This window comes from Ambystoma mexicanum, chromosome 9 (genome assembly GCF_040938575.1).
Source record: "Ambystoma mexicanum isolate Mex_15411 chromosome 9, UKY_AmexF1_1, whole genome shotgun sequence".
In the NCBI taxonomy this organism is placed as follows: Eukaryota; Metazoa; Chordata; class Amphibia; order Caudata; family Ambystomatidae; genus Ambystoma; species Ambystoma mexicanum.
In genome coordinates this window covers 660,572,601-660,591,493 of record NC_090931.1, presented here as the reverse complement: position 1 = coordinate 660,591,493, position 18,893 = coordinate 660,572,601, and the positions used below count along the sequence as shown (strand labels likewise).

At 48.6% G+C, this 18,893-nt stretch overlaps 1 protein-coding gene across 2 annotated transcripts in view; it reads left to right on the top strand.

The window, feature by feature from the left end:
- ORC2 (origin recognition complex subunit 2) overlaps nt 1-18,893 on the top strand; it is a 369,154-nt gene that overhangs the window by 308,485 nt on the left and 41,776 nt on the right. The gene's annotated exons all lie outside the window — the stretch shown is intronic.

The window sequence follows — 18,893 nt, the reverse complement described above, 5'->3', positions numbered from 1 at the left end:
CATGAATATTCCCAGCGTCAGGCCGGGAATCCTTGGTAAAAGAAAAAACAGTTTCACTTTCACTTACAAACTGTCTTTCTCCTATAAACCAATCACTTGACTCTAGGTCATTCTGCCCCCAGCCAATGACTGCCCTCTCCCTAAGCCCCTCCTTTGACAGCCATCTTGAGATTTTTACTGCACTTTCAAGTGTTGGGAGGAGTCGTGTTTTGCTCCATGAGCCTATCTACGATTTTTCACGTTTTTTCGTTAAAAAGTTTGATTTTTGTTTAATAGAGCCTGTGTGCTCTTTTGTTCCTTTGACCTGCAAGCAGGGATCTGTTTGTCGGCGTCTTTCGTCATCCCTTAAGGGCAAGTATCGTTGAGTTTTCATCTGAAATTCCAGAAGGCCATCGGGCCTACACTGCACGCCGGACCATGTCGGAGGAGAAGGACAGAGGTATTATCTTCAAGCTGTGCTCCAGCTGCGGCTTGAGGAATGTGTTTGTGGAGGACAAACACTCCCAGTGCTTCTACTGTCTCCATCCGGATCACAGGGAGGCAGTTTGCGAAATTTGCCTGGGATTCACCAAAAGCACCATGAAGGATCGGCACAGCAGATTGGTGGCTTGGCTCAATGCCAAGGCCTCTACCCACTCCGGCAAGCAGGAGCATGCCTCACCCAGGACCGGCTGGTCTGAGGGGCAGGCTTCTAAGTCCTTTGAGGGTGCTTCATCCGTGGGGGCCCAAGACAAGGCCAAACACTGCAAGTCTGTTTCCGTCGGGGTCGCCGTGCAAGCGAGTCCCGCGACAAGCAGTGTGCAATCATCACCATCTCAAGACATCGATCCAGCTCCTCCTCGAAGAGGGAGTCGGCTAACCCCAGGAAGCTGCGGGAGAAGCCGAAGCAGGCCAAGGCACAGAGTAAGGTGACGTCCTGCCGCTGAAGGCCCAGGTGGTCCAGGAGAAGTTGTCCTCGTCAATTGAGCTGGTGGCGGCCGCCCGCTCGAAGGCGAAAGGGGCTGACCCTGTACAGGAGACCCTGGCTACGCCCAGTGTGGCCATTCCTCCCAGGCAGTAGGCTTCGGCCAAGCCGGTGGAGAAAACACAGGAGAAGATGATGCCAGCCCTGAGCCTGGGTCTGACATCTCAGGATGCAAAGAAGGGGGACAGTGGAGACCTCAATGGTGCTCCAAGGCACAGATATTTCTTCGTCGGACGAAGAAGACATGGCATCCGTTCACATGGTCATGGAGGATGTGGGAAACGACGACGGTGGAAACGCTGAGGATGACGACGATGGTGAAATCATCGCTGGGGACGACGGCGGAGCCGACGACGAGGTAGGGGCTGGGCCCAGCAAGCCTTCTCCCCCTCCACCTCCTAAAGACGTGTCGCTAGACATACTATCAGGGAGAGAGGTTAAACCCCTGGGGAACACCACAGGTAGAGATAGAGGAGAGGAAGGACCCAAGTTGGACCTGGGAGGGTCGATCAGAGAGGAAAGAAGTCGGCCAAGTCGGAGCCTGATCAGTGACACCCAGGTTATCGCAGAAATGGTTGAGCAGGATGGCATGGTTGACCATGTCAAAGGCAGAAGAGAGATCAAGTAAGATGAGGACACAGGGTGTTGGAATCAAGGTTAGAGAGCAGGTCTTCACAGATGTTCAGGAGAGCAGTTTCCGTGCTCCTGGCAGCTCTGAAGCTAGACTGATGGTCATGGAGACAACCAACAGATTCAGTCTAAAGATTATGATGGGAGATGGCCAGCTTTTCCAGGAGTTTGCCAAGGAAAGGAGTGATGGAGATTGGGCGCTAGTTAGCCGGGCAGGAAGGGTCGGCAGAGGGTTTCTTAAGAAGAAGATGCACAAGGTAGTGCTTTGGGGGGAGGGGAAGACTCCAGTGGCGAAGGAGTGGTTGCAGAAGTCAGCCAGAGCAGGAGCCAGGGTGTCAATGTGGATGGAACAGGGGTGAACCTGTTTAGACGTGACTTTCATAGATCAGACTTCTCTAGAAACCTCATCTGGGGAGAACAGGGGAAAGGCAGAGAAGGAGGGAGGAGAGGTGGCCGGGGAAGAGCAGGGGGATAGAGGGAGGAAAGGTTACAGAGGAAAGGTTACGGGACGTAGGAGTATGGGCCATAACTACTGACCTGGTACCTTTTGGGGTATAAAGTGCAGGCGGGTAGACCAAGGAGTATGGTGTTCGCTTCAGTGGATCTACAAATGCTAAATGGGAAAGTTATGGGAGATCTTACAAGGGAACCGACATGGCACAGTGGGCTGAGCGAATCCACAATCGACTGTCTTTGTGGATGACCATTTTTGTCACTTATGTCTGGATATGAGCATAATGAAGAACACTTGGAGCGATCATTCTATGCCGGGGGTTCAATTTGGGCTATCTGTTTGTACTGTTACTCGGAGTGCTTTAATCAGTTTTGAAGCTTAATTCAGCAAATAACAGAATTTGTTGGTCACCAAAATTGATCCGCTGTTTTAATGGAACTTTCGTGGAGACTTTTAAAAGGACACCGTATGATTGAAAGTTGTCCATATTCAATGCTGCCAATTTTAATAAACTATTGACGGATAAGTTAGGAAAAATATATTTGGGTAAAACTAGGGGGAAAAATAATGTGGGGAAAAGATCTCATGTGCACAAATTCAATGAAGTTCTTGCTTTAAAGAAAAGGGTGTTATGCGGGCATATTAAGTCAGTTATGTCCTCCGATAATGTTTTAGATAGGAAATTGGAGTTAGGTAAACAGAGAAAGCGAACCTACAATACATTCTGTAAAGGCCATTGGGCAATGTTATTGCAGAGAGATCCTGAATTAATGTTACAAACCTTGATTAAAAGGGACTCCTAGAACATTTTGGGAGATTAATAATTCCCAAGAGGGTGAAGCTCCCATAGTTCAACTGAATGCTGTGTCTGAAGCATCTTGGGCTATTTATTTTGAAAAACTGTATTTGTGCCACGGTGAAATGCTGGTAGGCCCTTCGGGTAATTTATGTACTGTGAAGGATGAATGGCAATTGGTATTCGACACCGATTTGCTGTGTGATTCGATTAAGCAAAGTAAGCCCTCTCTGGCCCCCGGCCCTAGTGACCTGACTAATAATATTTTAAAGGAAGATCCCCTGATATGGGAACTAATGTTAACCTGCGTTCTTAAGAATGTGGATTCAACTAATCGGTTTCCTGAGTCTTGGCGGACAGCCCTGGTGGTTCCTATATTTAAAAGGGGCGTGTGGATGTGGATATTAAAGTCTTTGCATCCCTTTTACTTACCCTATTGGCAGTAGTGGGTGCCAATCCATTGGGAGAATAATTATGTTTCAACAGGCTTTCGGAGGAGACATTGGACAAATATAAATGGTCTAGTAGTTAGAACAGTTCAGGAACAATCGTTGGCAGACAAATGTGGATGCACTTATGTGGCTTCAGTAGACCTCTCACCAGCCTTTGACAGAGTGGATCGCGGAAGATTATGTGCAAAATAAGCCGCTTAGTGTCTGCCAGGTGGCCTAATGGTTACATGAAGGCTCTAGGAAACAACTGTGCACACCCAAATGGGTATTGGAAGCATGAATTATTTGGGTTGTCATATAACTGCTCATCAGATTTGAGAACCCTTTGCAGTTTTAAAACAGAAGTCGTCCACCTTGACCAACCAAATATTGAAAGTAGACTGGAAATGTTGCTGTATTTTCATGAAACCAGCCATTGATTTTTTTCTTTTTTTAATGAAGGAAAAATTATGGCAAAAATTATATATGGGCTGGAATTGTTTAACAGTAAATCATTTGGCCTACTAGATAGATTGGAGGTGTTAATTTGGAGGATCATTTTGAAAGTCCCCAACACCTTCCCGTTTGCAGCGATTAGCTTTAAATTAGTGTTGTCATCGATTAAAGTATGTGCTCAGTTGAGATTATTGGCTCTCCTATACAGACTAATCACTGCACGTAAAGGTCTGCTGTGTTACAATCTAAAGGAGTATATGGAAAAGCAGCTTGTTTGTGTTCACCTGTTGAAAGAGCTTAATTTTAGATACTTTTAAAGTTAATCCAGAGAAAGTTAAACTGCTTTTTATGATGGGAATTGGAATGCTACCATTGACAAATTCCATAGTTATCCTTCTCACTTGGTCCACGAACACAAGAAAAAGGGCTCCTTTTGCGTTTAAGATGCAATCTGTTGCCGACTCATGAGATAAAATTGAGAAGGAAAATGATTAGTAATGTTGATTTTGCAAAGATAATGACTATTGAAACGGAAAAACATCTGTTTTTAGAATGCCCCGCACTGTCTGTATAAAGGGTGGCATATTTTAAGAAATAGCTTGCGGGGGCATGGCCGGGAGCCGACTGAATTGCATGGCTCCATGAATGGCCCTGGTCAATCCCACCGTCGTAGGGAATTTGAACAACTTGGAGATCGCACCGGGCCTTACAAACATACCAGTCGAAGCATGAATATCTGCTGCCTTCAGCGCGCTGCGTCGGGAGCCGAGTATACCAGCCCCTGCAGCCTGATTCACCCCCGAATTCTGCACCCGGCCGGCGGGAAGGAAGCCAAGATGGCGAGCGGGTATCCAGAGCTCTTGCAGCCACCGAGGGGGAGGAGCCGCGCTCCCCTGGGCGTCCCGCACCTGCACTGATCGGCCGGGGCAGCGGGCCGTGGGCCACGGGGGAGTCCCAGGCCCATCGCAGCTGAGGAGGGCCATCACCAGGGCGTAGTCCTGGCTGCAGCTCCTGCAGGCCCCCGATGCCAGGAGATTCCCCACGGCCGTGCACTCGGGTGGCTGGCGGGCGGGGCCGCTCCGGAGCTCCGCTGCCCCCGGGGGGGGGGGATCATCTGAGGCGGCATCCTCTCCATCTGGACTTGGACTGTGCCGTGTGTGGACACAGCACCCCTGGGCTTCGGATCTCCTCTCCAACGTATGATAATCAAGGGGGCAGGACCCCGAGTCACTTCCTCCTCTCCCCGGACTGCTGGAATCCGGCCACGCTGCCTGGAGGGGCGGGCAGTGGAGGACTCCCGAGCACGCCACGCCGGGGAGGGACTCCTGGGGGTCCGGCCTGGGCTCCCCATCCGGGGTGGACATTTCTACACACCTGGAGGGGCCGAGACTGGAAACTACCCTAACAAACTCAGCACTGCCAAAGGGGATACTGGGGGGCCCCCGCGCCCACGACCCCGGCTCCAAGCTCCTGTGATGGGCCTGGGAGTGGTTGGCTGGCAGCGCTTCCTGTTTCGAGTGGTTCGGGACTAGAAAGCACACACAGCCTCTAAGCAAAGGACTGCGGCGTGGCACCATATTTTAACCGCACCGGAGATACGGGGCCCCTGCTCTGCCTACCCGTAGCTTGGTCAGAGGGACAGAAGCCCGCACCCGGTGGGAACGACAAGAAAATTGGGGTATCAAAGACTGGTGCGCTGCAGAGCCACACTGGCAGTGCCACAGATGCAGACCTCACCTGAGGCACCCCACCAACGCTGACCCACAGAACCAGGTAGCAACATACAGTGCAAGCAACCTCCACTAAAGACTGCACTTTGCCAGGAGCTGCATGGGCCGGCCAGTGTGCACAGTGATCAGCACCTACACACCAGTCAATAGCTGGACGGATCCAACACATACAGTGGCGCTCCCTCCCCACACCGGACCGGCCGAAGCAGCACCAAGGGGGCGAGAGCGAGTGCCCCTCTGAGCGGGGTACACCCTGCAGCGCCCAGGCATACGCCTCGCTCAGGCGCCTCAGCCCACAGGGGAAGCCTTGCCACGGCCGACTCCATCCTCCAACCGGCAGCACTATGGCGAAAAGCGGCAAATCGACGAAACAAGCGGACATTGCGGCAATGATGATCAACTCCAATCAGAGCAAAGCAGGAAAGCCTGACCAAGCTGCGGGTGCGACACCTGAGGGCATCCACACAACGAGGAACCGCGGGCTGACCAATTCGCTACTAAATCAGATCTAAAAGATCTTCTACTGGCGCTTACCAAAGAGAACCAGAAGGGCACAGACGAGGTCAGCAAGAAGATCGCCTCGCTGGACAGGAGAGTATAGGAAGTGGAAAAACGCATCAAGGAGGTTGAGGACAGCCTATGCGACAACACATTTGAACTGGAGCATGGTCTGAACAGAATAGCGATGAAACAAGATGTGTACCTTTACTGTGTTCTAGTAACCACTAGATATTTGAAAAAAATGTTAATTTAAATTATGAAGGCAGAAAATGTGTTGCCTAATCTTTGGCAATCACAGAATAAATCTGCGTGTGGGTATAAATTAATACAATCTCTAAAACACAAAATTGAAGATACAAACGATACATTAAAGGTGTTTTACTATTTTCTAAAGTACATATCAAGACAAAGTAAATGCAGAGAAAAAAACACAGTAACATATAACTATTCTGGATAATTATTTGGTCGTTATCCAAAGACAATAGACAAGTTTGGGAATACAGTTTTAGAGCAATCCCTATGTACAAAACATTAAGGCAATTGAAAATATATACATTCAGGTAAGTATAGAATATTTCAAGTCTAATATTTCTAGGCGGGAGAAATTACAAATGTTCAAGGGTCTTTTCATGTTAGATATCTGGTCGTTAGCCAACGTGATCCCAAGTTGGTTGGTAGCAAAAGTTGGTTTCAACTTGGTTTGAAACAGGTGTGTTGTTGATTCCTGTATTTGTCACGTTTCGGCGGTAAAGGTTTGAGGTTTGATCCGCCTTCATCAGGGCTGAGAATCAGAGAGATGTAAAATGCTAGAAATCTTTTATATTTGCATTGATGGATCGGCATCGGAGTCGTCTGCGCAGATTCCGCACACGGCCCCCTGGACTGATGTTCCAAGGGGAAAGGGCATCTGCTCAGAGGATGTCTTGTCTTGGTAACATGAATAATTTTCTGGATCAGTTCTAAGTGAAAATGTTGGCTTTCACTCATATCATGGATCGTTGAAATTGTCCCATGTTCATTTTTTCTTTCCTTGGGCAAGGTTGTTGGCATCAACCTATGGGCAAGAGTCCAGAAAGCTCCAAATATTTCTTTCTTAATGATTCACGTAGTCTAGTCGTGATGTTAAGTCCACTTGCGCTCTTTTCTTTGCTTTAGTGAGACATCATCTTTCTTGCCTTGAATGCCCGTCATGCATACGTTCTGACGATAGTCATTTCGGTTGAGGCCTTTTTATGTCGCTTAAACGCTTTTCTTTACTTTAATACGGCTACTTCGCCTGTAATCGCATGCATACACGCTCAGGTGAGGGCCGAGAAAGTGTGTCCTTGTTGGACACGTGGCTTCTGTCTAGGTTAATCTGTGGGTTACAAAAAGAGAACAAATATTTACCTATTCCGTCTGTTCTTAGGGTGGGTGAGCGTGTTTATGTAGCACTGAACAGAATAGCGGCCTTGGAGGCCGGATGCGGCGCACTCGAAGCCAAGCAGGACGACGCAGAGAATAGGTCACGCCGTAACATCCGTATCCGCGGGATCCCCACCACAATAACCAATGCTGAGCTCGAGGGCTTCACCAAAGACCTGTTCAGGTTTATAATAACACTACCGGACAGTGCCCCCCCCCTAGAAATTGACAGTCCACCGCACAGCACCGAGACAAGCGTCAACTTCTCCACCGGACGTCCTCGCCCGAATCCATTTCTTTAGAGTCAAGGAGGAGATAATGAGGGAAGCTAGATCCTCGAAGCAAATCACCTTCAGAAGAGCTACCAACACGTTACACCAGGACCTAGCAAATATAACTCTTCAGAAACGCAGGGCCCTCCGAAGCCTAACGGAATGGCTGCAAGAACAGAAAGTGCAGTATCGTTGGAGCCACCCAACAGCCCCAAACTTCGTATGGCAGGAATCCGCAGGCAGATCCGCAACCCAAAAGAGGCGGATTGTTTTCTGGGGAACGGATCTATCGACGGGGGCTCAGAGCCAGACACATGCTCCCAGTCACAACCCGGGTCGCCATCATCCGGCCCTTGGTCACAAGCCAGCAGACGCTGCAAGCCCCGGGGCCCTCAGAAGCGGCATAACCCAAGCTGACTCCGTGGGTTGTGGCGGTTTGCCCACAGCCAATGCGGGGGGTTAGTGCCACACCTCTCTGCACACACTCAGGATGCATGAGCACCCCTTGCACTGGGCCCTACTCCCATCATGGTGCGGGAGGGGGTCTGACACCCATGGATGCATTCCCACATGTGCAGCTAGGAGCATAATACCACACTAATTTCCAACTCTACTCTTCCTGAGCCCAGGATAGCGAACAATTCATCTCTTGCCACTGCCGGGGCCATGAAGTTGCTCTCCATTATTTGCAAACCACAATTATTTGACGGCGGGGTTGGTTAGTAAATCAACAGATCAGCTTTATACTCTCATCCCAACAGTTTCTGGGGGGGAAGGGAGGGGGTAGTTAAGGGGTCTGGGAATAGTTCAGAATCCCAGATACCACGGTTAACGGTTAAAGTTTCACACGCAGACATCAGTAATTGCAGCACATTGACACATACGCATGGGAACCTTCTCAAGCCCCCCCCCCCCCCGTCTTCTACCGCACAGCGCTGTCCGCATAGAACCAGGTGATCCCCCCATAACCAACAGGCCCAGACAACGTTAGAGATGTCCGCATCCTGACCTGGAACGTCCAAGGTCTTAACTCTCCTAGGAAGTGTAAATCGGTGGAGAATAGACTAGTGGCACTAAATGGGGACATAGTAATTCTCCAAGAAACTCACCTCCTGCCAGCCAATGAGCACCAAATTAAATTCAAGCGCTTCAAACAGGGTTTTTTCGCCTCCGGTGGTGAGAAAAAACGGGGGGTGGCGATCCTGCTAAGCGATAAATTCCCGCTGAGCGACCCCCTCGGTCAAAAAGGACCCAGCAGGCAGATATCTCCTCCTACGAGGGCGGATTGCCGAACAACCAATTACAATCGCAGGGATCTATGCCCCCAATACAAACCAGGGTAAGTTTCTATTAGAACTTCTCCCAACACTGCTAACTTTCACCACGGGTTACCTTCTCATTGGGGGGGACTTCAATGCAGTCCCGGACCCCGTAAGGGATAAATCACTGCCTCTGTCTAACTTAGACGTCGCCCGCGGGCAGGCCTTAGCTAGGTTGTTAAGAGAGTCAGGCACAGTGGATATATGGAGAGTGGCTAACCCAGAGAGCCGCGAATACACATATTATTCATATGTGCACGGGGGACACTCCCGAATCGACCTCTTATTAGCCACTATTATTCCCCTGCTTTAGCAAAATTGAATCCACACACGCATGGTATCTGATCACGCACCAGTCTCGGCGGACCTCTCGATCCAGGGGGCCCTAACCCACCTCCTAGATACTGGAAGCTCAATGATTCCCTTCTGTTGGACCAGGTGATTAGGGGAGAGGTGGAAGACGCCTTGGTTAACTACTTCAAGGAGAACAAGAGCCCCAAAGTCACAATAGGGTTATTGTGGGAGGCTATGAAACCAGTAATAAGGGGAGTGTTTATCAGCTCAGCCGCCAAGCAATTCAGAGCCTCCAAGCTCCACACGCTGGCCCTGGAATCCAAGGTCTCCACACTAGAAAAGGAACTAAAGTCCCAACATTCCAGAAAGGCAGACATGCAATTAAAAAAGGCCAGAAGGGTTCTAGAGATGCATTGGGCCGACCGCACTGCAAAGGCTTTGGCGTATACAAAGCAATTTTACTATCAGAAAAGTAATAAGGCAAACCATATACTAGCATACAAACTACAGAAGAGACACAGCAGGAATAATATCATAAGCCTCAAAGGGCCGAATGGGAAAAACAAATACACCACTGCGGACATAATAGAGATTCTAGTGAGCCATCACAGGTCGATTATGCAAGGGCCACCTTCCTCTTTGGAAGAAACGGCCAAGCAGAAACACTACCTACTGCCATTCCGCACCCCAGCTGTCACCATCCCCCTCAACTCCTTAGAAGCCCCGATCTTCTCAGAGGAAATCCTGGAAACCATAAAATCACTAAGAACACCGCCCCTGGCCCGGATGCGCTGACAACCAAGTTTTATAAAACATTTGCACGCGTCCTAACTTCCCAACTAACACTACTATTCAATTCCTTTCTGACCACCGAGAAAGTAACAAAATCCATGGCCGAATCAACCACCATCCTACTCCAGAAACCAGGGAAGGACCCCGAACAGGCGACCTCATATAGGCCAATAACCCTAATGAACACTGAGGGGAAAATCTGTTCCAAGGTGCTAGCAGGTAGACTGGGGTAGGATTCTCCCTGAGCTAATACACAAAGATCAAACTGGTTTTATCCCGGGCAGAGGGACACACGATAATGTCAGAAGAACATTAAACATTATTGAATCTGACAATAGAATGGGGAATGCACTACTGATTATCTCCCTCGACGCACATAAAGCATTTGATCTAGTAAAATGGGACTACATTTGAAGCACCCTAACAAGCATGGGACTGGGCCTTAATTTTATAACTTGAACTATGGCAAATTACATGACCCGCTTTACACAGCTTCGAATCAACGGTACAAAATCAGAGGCCATCCCCATATCCAGAGGCACCCGCCAAGGCTGACCACTGTCCCCCCTGGTGTTCGCCCTGTCTATGGAGCCGTTTGCCGAGAGGATCTGACAAAACCCGAACATTAAAGGGGTCACCATAGGCGGGACAGAGCATAAAGTTGCACTCTATGCGGACGATGTCCTCCTAACTGTCACTGACCCGACACATCGCTTCAGCCCCTGCTAGAAGAACTGGAGGCATTTGGGGCAGTCTCTGGGTTTAGAGTGAACTATAAGTCCTCAGCCTTACCGATCAACTTACCAAAGCGACTGACAGTCAACATTAGCCCCGAGCTCCCCATCCCATGAGCCAAAGCCACGTTGGAATACCTGGGGGTCCAGATTCCCAGAGCCAGCACCCTGATTTATAAACACAACTTCCCACAACTATTCAAAGAGCTTCGGGTATACCTAAAGCGGTGGAATAAGCAGGAGATCTCCTGGCTAGGCCGAGTAGCGACAGTAAAAATGAAATTACTTCCTAGAGTGTTGTATCACTGCCTAGCTCTCCCAACCCAGATCCCAGAGGCGGACCTCATCTCCTTGCAACGGGAAATTATTAAGTTTATTTGGGGGATGGGAGGAGACCTCGCAATGCAAAGAATATAATGACCCGAAGTCGCCATCTGGGCGGACTAAGCGTCCCTGATATCTCTAGATATAAGCGAGCGGCTCAACTGTCACACGCCTTCGCCTGGTCCCGCACCGAGGATCGCCCATGGTGGCTTCAACTAGAGGAAGCAAGGCGCAAGCCACCCCTGACCGACTTGCCACATATCCAATCCTGGAAAGCTCCCCCCGCCCTGAATCCACTACCAGCAACGTGCAAACACAGTGGACAGCTGGAGGGCCACAGCCAGGATATGGGGAATCATGAGCTCTTTGGGTCCATTGACTCCGATTTTGGGATAACCCAGGATTCTCCCCAGGCCTCTGCAACCGCAGCTTCGCCAAGTGGAAGGCGGGCGGTCTTCACAGGATCTCGGACTTCCTGGAGGGGGGTTGGCCCCTCTCGTTCGAGGATTGCAAAACGAAGTTCAAAGTCCTCGAGGAGGAAAGATTCCGCTACTCACAAATCCGCCATTGGATCTCCCAGTGCATCATCAAAGAGCGAGGCTCTAGAGACCTAACGCCCCTGGAACTCACATTAACATCCTCCCCTCCGAGGGGTAAGATATCGGCTCTTTGCAAACTCTTGGAAAAGACAAACCCAGAAGCAAAGGAAAGATATATGGTGAATTGGGAGAGAGACCTTTCGCGCCCGCTGGAGCCAGAGGCATGGAGCAGAATATGGACAAGGCTTCACAAAAGCTCCCAATGTGTTACCAATAGGGAAGGAAGATATAAGGTGTGCTACAGATATATCACGCCAACCCAGCTGTACAAATCTGGCGCCAATCCCTCACCGAACTGCTGGAGAGGCTGTCTCCGAGAGATCGCTATTCCATCTCCTTTGGGAATGCCCGAAAGCAGCACACTATTGGAGAGGAGTGCTGAATCACATCCAGACAATCACGGGCCTCTCCTTTCCCTGAGACCCCGGAATTATTCTGCTGGAGGACATACGGGACGGGGTCATGCCACTATCGAGGAACATGGCCCGCTTGTGCACACAATTGTTAACAGCGGCGAAGATAGCCCTCGCCCGACTTTGTCACAGCGGAAAAGATGACAGCACTTTGCATGGGCAATCTAAACCCCTTCCGAAACACATGGGTTCCATTCATGGCCTACGCAGAACGCTTCCCTGGATTTAGGCATAAACCCCCAACCACCTGCTGGCTGGACTGAACCCCGCGATGAAGCACTATTTCCAGGCAGAGTTCTCATTTGTCTGTCCATTCAGGACAGTCAGACACCCTGTGGGAGCTGGTCCTATTCAGGCACTCTGGCAGACAAAGGACAGGGGGTGGAAGACTCCTCTGCCACTTCCTGCTGCCCAGAGACTCTGGAGCATGGGTGGGGACACCCAAGGGTTCCTGCCAAAGGCAAAACACACATACCGACCCCCATCCCAGAATGGTAGAAGAAGGGCTAACAAAGAACAAGCACTCTAGTAATGGCGAATAAAGCAGGGAGGCCTCAAGTGGGTACTTGGTTGCCCCTATTGTGCACTACCGAGGCTACGGACATAGCCTATGGTATAAAAACGACACAATGGTTGGTTGAACACGTCCACTGCCACCAGCCGTAACTAGGAGATTGTCTGTGTGACTGAAAAGTCACAGGAGCAGAGAGGAGGAGGATATTAGGGAATCCATGTGACACTCCACTGAAGGTGCTGTGTGCCAGTCTCTCAGACTATAGAGTTTTGGGAGAGATACCAAGTATCTATCTATCCTTAAGCACTTTAGTTATTCGAGGATATAGAAAAGGGAATTGGGTGCCCAGCAGCACTGCCCATAAGGAGCTGTGTGCTGCAGTAGGAGAAATACAGTTGCCTTTTAGAGCTATGGAAGAGATAGAATCCATAATACAGGTAGAATTCAAAGAATAGAGTTCCAAAAGACAGAGTCCACAAGAATGAATGAGTGGAAAAAGGCTCCACTCATTATTGAAAGAATAAGGTCCAGGAGTCCAGCAGAAAGTGCTGGGGGTCTCACTAGGAGAGGGGGTGCAGCATAAACATGATAAATCTCCCTAACACTCAACAGATTTCACACCATCATTGAGCTAGGGATGGCAGAGATTTTAAATGCATCCTAAACTACCTCCTAAGACCACTCTTCATGTCAAACTGAGCAACGTCCTATCCTGTACTATCCAATTGCCTTGTGGTGTTGCTTAATGCTATACAATCGTCCATTCGCTGTTCAATGTTTATGTGAGCCATCTGGCATAATTGATATTCTTTTGAACCTCATTTCCAAATCTACGCGACAGCATGCAGATCCTACTGAACTCGCTTTAAGAGCTAACAATGATCTGATCCAGTTAATTCTTCAGAAAATGGGAGACAGGACAATCGCAACTGCCTTTGTCTCATTACTACCAAAACAAGCACATCTGCTTTGGCCCGTCATAATCGACCTCCTCCCAATCAGTTGACCCGATGCTTTTGGCATTCCACCTTCCCCTTTCCCTGTGGCCGGAAACTTCATCTATTGTTCGACAGCTATTTTTCCTTCACTCACCAAATCAAAGAAGAATATGTCCCTTTTCGAATGGATTGTGTCCTCCCACGTATTCCTCATATTTAATATACTCTGATATCCTACTTGCAGCTAGGAAACTTTTCTCATCAGAGGGCGCAGTCATCGACCTTGTGCCCCTCGAGAGCCTCCGTACTCAATTACGACATCGACGATGGTATATATGGCACGCACCGCGTCCTTTGCCTCCGTTCTGTTTTTCCACACAGCTGCTTCAAATGATTCTACACCTTAGTGTGTTATTTACTGCATAGTTAAGAGTTTGTTACAAAAATGTCTACTCATACCCTGAAAACTGGCTTCAAGAAATGCGCTGAGTGTTCGGCTAAGATGTCCATAACCGATCCTCATCAAGCTTGTCTCTGGTGCCTAGAGATGGGCTACATCATCGAAGATTGTGGCTCGTGCCAGTCTATGACTGGAAAAGCGTTAAAGGAGAGGACAGGGAAACTTGCTTTGGGCAAACCATCCCTGAGTTCATGTTTGGTGACTCCCACAAAAGTTTAATCCGAAGATAAGAGCCCAAGAGGGATATCTTCGCACCGGGCCAAGAGGAACAGTTAAAGCTCGAAGTGTTCGAGATCTTGGCGGTCCTCTTAGTCATCTTCTAGGAGATCAAAGAAAAGGAGTCATCGCTCCAGGTGCTCCTCTATGGATTCCTCACCTGAAGGGAAACAAGTGAAATTTCCTAAAAAGGGGGCTAGTCAAGTGGAACTGGAAAAGTTCTACTGGCAGATGTTAAAGTTGTTTGAGAAGGTGGCAAAGCCAGATCCTTCGTTGAAGTCGTTAGATACTCCCAAACCCATTGCGCAAAAATCAGAACCGTGTGTCGTGGCAGAGGGCCCGACAAGTAGGTTGAAGGATTGGAAGGCATCTTGTGCGTCTCTCATGGCCTTGACGCCGTGAAGGGATCCTCCTTCTCCGACCCATTAGTCAGTGTCGAAGGTGTTGAAGTCAAGTCTATCGATGCAGAAACAGTCAGGGTTGAAGCCCTGAAGTTCTTCTGAAAGTCTGTCAAAGGTTTTTAAACCTCAGGGAAAAAGAGAAAAAGTCCATGACCTTTATTTATGAGGAAGAGGTGGAGGAAAAAAGCCCTATTTATAGTTTTGGTAGGGAATACGGCACTCGTGGTGTTCCAGAGGAGCTGATCCCAAGAATCTAAAATGCAAGACCTTGTGGACACCCTGCAGGATGGCAGTGGTCTAGACAATTCTCCTGATGTTGATCTTGGCACTCCAGAAGGTTCAGGTAATGCTGATGCATCTTATAGATCAGTAATGGCAAAGGTTATTGAATACCTTGGACAGGGTAGATCATCTGTTGACTATGAACAGGATGGCCTTATGGATATTTTGAACTGAGGACCACTTAAGGACTCATACAGCAATGAAAAGTTCTAAAGTTCTAGAGAACTGGAAAAATCCAGATAACATCACTGAAGTTCACAAGGATTTCACACAAACATACAGACCCTCATCGGTGGATCCATAGTTTCTTTCGAAACATCAGAGTCCACAAAGCCTTGTTGTGCAAGCAGATAGAGCTGCATCTGAGGGAGCAGCCTATCCCACAGTCCCTCCCGACATGGAGGATAAAAGGCTCAATGCCATGGGAAAGAAGGTTTTCTCTGCACGGAGTATGGCATTGAAAGTAACAAATGCAACTTGTGCTTTAGCGAAGTTCACCTACACTTTGTGGGAAGTGATAGCCATGGCATCTGAACACCTCCCAGAGGGTGAAGAGAGGATTCGCCGTTGGCAGTTCTCTCTATCAGTCTCGAGTTCTGCCATTTGGGCTGACCTCCGCCCAAGCGTTTTCTCCAAGCTGATGGTGGTTGTGGCAGCGTATCTACGGAGGGGGGATTCACAACTACCCTACCTGGACGATTGGCTGATCAGAACCCGTTCACTCGAAGAGGCTCTGGAACATCTGGACAGCACCGGTCATTCTCTCCACAAGCTGGGCTTCTCCCTCAACTTTAGACGTCCCACATGACACCTTCCCAGAAGCTGCAATTTAATTAGAGCAGTCCTGGACCTTTCCTCTGGAAAAGCTTTGCCACCCGAGGTGAGGGCTATCCACATAGCGCAGATGATAAAAATATTTCAAAGTGCCTCAAATCTTCTGGCCTTCAATTTTCTGAGGTTGCTTGTCTCATGGCATCCTGTATTTTGCTGGTGCCAGAGGCCCGTCTGGGAATGAGGTCTCTTCAGTGTGCTCTCAGGACTCTGGCAGGATGACGGCTCTGGTATGGATCCCGAAGAGGGTCGCGCAGGATCTCCTGTGGTGGTCCGTCAAGGAGAATAAGTTGAACGGGGAACCCTTTTGGCAACCATGGCTGGAGATTACCGTGGTTTCAGACCCCTCCCTATCAGGTTGGGGAGGTCACACCAACGGTCTAACAATCAGCAGACACTTGTCTCCATCGAAGTCCAAACTGCATATCAACCTTTCGGAACTGAGGGTGATCAGTCTAGCGCTGATGGCTTTCCTGCCGTCTGTACAAGGAAAGTGTGCCTTATAATGATGGACAACACAGTGGCCATGCATTACCTCAACAAGCAGCTCTGGTTTTGGACACTGCAAGAAGGAATCTCTCCAGAAGAAAACACGGCGGCAGCCGCTCTGAGCTGGGAGAGCACAGTCTCCAATGAGTGGGAGTTAGCCCAGGAAGTCCTTGAAGAGATCTTCACCCTTTGGGCAAACTCACAAGTGGATCTGTTTGCGACCAATGTCAACCGGAAGTGCAAACAGTTCTCCACCAGGGAATTTCCCCCGAGGGGAGCTCTGTGGGATGCGTTCGTAGTGGACTGGGAATTTCCACTTCTGTCTTATTCCTCATGTTCCAAGGAGGCTAAGAAAATTTCTATGATCCTGATTGCCCCAGTCTTAGCCATGAGGAAGTGGTACCCACAACTTCTGAAAAGGTCCACCTGCCCTCAAATTCATCTTCCACAAAGAGAGGACCTTCTCTTGCAATAGGGGGGTCGCATTCTTCATCCAAGGATTAGGACCCTCAATCTCCACGCATGGTCTCAGAGGTTGAGGTACAAAGATATGGACCTTTCTGGAAGATGTCATGGAGGTGTTTCTTTCGGCCTGAAGGCCAGCAACAAAATCTTTATATTGCTGCTGTTGGAACAAATTTTGCAGCTGGTGTCGAGATAAAGGAATTGATCCATTTACTTGTGACACACCACCCATTTTGTCTTTTCTACTACATTTAACCCATCAGAGGCTACAGGTTGCTACAGCCAAAGGCTATCTGGTTGCGCTGTCCATTTTCAAGCGTTCTCCGGAACAAGGTTCCTACTTCAAGGTTCCTATAGTCATCCAATTTCTGAAAGGGTTGACCAACATCTTCCTACCGGTTCCTTTTATTATTCAAGTCTGGGATCTCAACCTAGTTTTAAGCTTCCTGATGGGTTATCCGTTTGAGCCATTACATTCTTGTCCACTCAGGATGTTTTCTTTGAAAACTGCATTCTTAATGGGCATTGCTTTTGCTTGCAGGGTGAGTGAGCTTCAGGCTCGGTCTTCTAAACCACCACACAGTCTTTGATAAGGAAAAGGTAGTTTTGAGGGTTTGTCCCTCTTTTCTTCCAAAAATAGTGTCTGACTTTAAATTGACACAAAGGATTGTCTCACCGGCTTTCTACCCTCCTCCTCATCCATCTAAAGAGGAGGAAAGATTACACCTACTTGACCCTGGAAGAGAGTGGACAACCAACTATTTGTTGGCTATGCGGGCCACAGAATAGGACAAGCGGTTACTAAACAGACGCTGTCTCGGTGGATCATACTATGCATATCTGACTGTTACAGACTGACCGGGAAAGAGATTCCCGAAGGTATAAGGGCCCACTCGAACAGAGGGGTAGCCACTTATTCACCCCTCCAGAGAGGGGTACCCCTACAAGACATCTGCAATGCTGCCACAAGGTCTTCTGTGCATACATTTGCGAAATATTACTGTTTAGATTCCCTTTTCGGGCCAGGAATCCAGATTTGGAAAGGCTGTGTTACATGGCATAAACCTAAATTAAATAAAAATCAAACTCTTCTTTCCCACCTCCTGCAACACACTGCTATGGGAGAATATCAAAGATGAGGAATACGTGGGATGACACAATACTTAACCTTGGTTATGTTCTTTCTACTGGATGTTTCTCCCACGTATTCCTCATCGCCCTCCCATCCTTCCCCTCTGTCAAGGAGTTTCTGTGGTTTACACCTTTCTCTGTTAACTCTCGTATTCTCATCTTGGATACTGCTGTGCTGGTGAGAGGAAAAATATGAACTGAGGCAAGGGGTGCATTACGTACCATATATGCCACTGTCAACGTCATACTCGAGGAGGACTGAGGCTCTCGAGGGACACGAGGTCGACGACGACCCACGGCGCCCTCTGCTGAAAAAGTTTTCCGAGCTGCAAGCAGGATATCAGAGTATATCAAAGATGAGGAATACGTGGAGGAACATCCAGTCGAAAGAACATTGCCAGGGTTAAGTAATTTGTTCTTCTTAACCATGACAAAATCAACATCGCTCAATACGTTATCCTGTCCAGATTTGATTGTTGCAATACTATTTATATGGGGTTAATTAAGGATTCCATCTGGCACCTGCAAGTCCTTCAGAACAAGGCAGCCAGGCGTACCTTCTTCCTCAATCCTTCGGACCACATTTCACCTGCTTGAAATCCCTGAAACATCTGCCAGTTGAACCCAGAATCGCCTTCTAATCTGTATTCATCATTCACGAGAGCCTTGCCAGCAAGTACCAGGCTATCTCTCATCCAGCATTAAGAGAAACACACATTCTAGGAACCGGAGATCTGCATCCCGGAGCTTGCTATGCACACCGAAATTCAACAGAAACTCCCTCAATGTGTTTGGATCCAAATTCTGAAACAACCTGAATTTGGAAAGCAAAACTGAGCCATTTTACAGGAGATACCACCAACGCTCATTCTGTCTGCTGGACGCAGCTTTCCAATAACCCTGGCTCCTCCCACTTTGAGCATCCTTTTCTTTTCCCCCAGCGATCTGTAATTATTTGTAATATTTTATGTTCTAATTTGATTTTGCAGTCAAGAATGTACTCTGAACTGTAGTCTGTGAAATACCCTTCCCTCTGCTTTGAAACTTTTTTTC